Source organism: Urocampus carinirostris, chromosome 14, assembly GCF_059441175.1.
Source record: "Urocampus carinirostris isolate Australia breed hairy pipefish chromosome 14, RoL_Ucar_1.0, whole genome shotgun sequence".
In the NCBI taxonomy this organism is placed as follows: domain Eukaryota; kingdom Metazoa; phylum Chordata; class Actinopteri; order Syngnathiformes; family Syngnathidae; genus Urocampus; species Urocampus carinirostris.
The window spans coordinates 4,547,501-4,548,239 of NC_142362.1; the positions used below are offsets into that span (position 1 = coordinate 4,547,501).

Below are 739 nucleotides of genomic sequence, written 5' to 3' on the forward strand. Positions count from 1 at the left end.
TATTGAATATTTTGAAACGAGATATTTGAGTTTTGACTATAATAAGCAAACTAAAACAGTCAAAGACTTGCAATATTTCCTAAAGAATTCAGAATTTATGACATTTGATATGTTAGCTAAATCATTTTCCGCCTAAAACATCGTTGCCACGGTTTCAATGGCCTACCTTATAGATGAAGGCGAGTTTTTCCTCTCAAGGGAACATCAAAATGACTGCAAGGCGAAGAAAGCAGGCGGCAGAGGGCAATTCCAGTCACATGTTCGGCTATCCAGGGGGGGGCAAAAAAGGGGAAAGGGGGCAAGAAAACAAGATTTTATCTGACGTGCAAAATTTAAAGACAGTCTGCACGAAATGGACACTAATCGAAGCCTGAATTTCCAGTCGCAAGTCACAAAAATAAGACAAAAGAACCTTTTCTAATCACGTCGCTTTAAGAAAATGCCGACTTGTTTTCTTTTTTTTCCAAGGAAAAAAGATCTAAAACGGCTCCAGGGGTTCAAACAGAAGGTGACACGAAAGATCAAACTTTCAAACGTGTTATGTTCGTGTCGGAGGTTGCGAGTTCAATTTCCCGGCTTGTTTTTGTTGCTTTTAAGTGGCTAATTTGAGACACGGGACCCCTGGACACTAATTCTTTTTAGCAGGGGGGAGAGGGAGGGGGTCGTCCTCCTGCTGAGTAAAGCTAACACACGAGTAGTCCAAAAGGAGGGGAATGATTTGGAGCGAGTTCTTGAGTAT

General features: G+C 41.4%; 1 protein-coding gene across 1 annotated transcript in view; it reads right to left on the reverse strand.

Annotated features, from left to right (window-relative positions):
- Positions 1-266, reverse strand: part of mlphb (melanophilin b) — a 42,928-nt gene extending 42,662 nt beyond the window's left edge. The window contains exon 1 of the mRNA XM_088353492.1: positions 167-266. The gene's annotated coding sequence lies outside the window, so the exon portion shown is untranslated. The remainder of the gene's footprint in view (positions 1-166) is intronic.
- Positions 267-739: the final 473 nt, after the last annotated feature.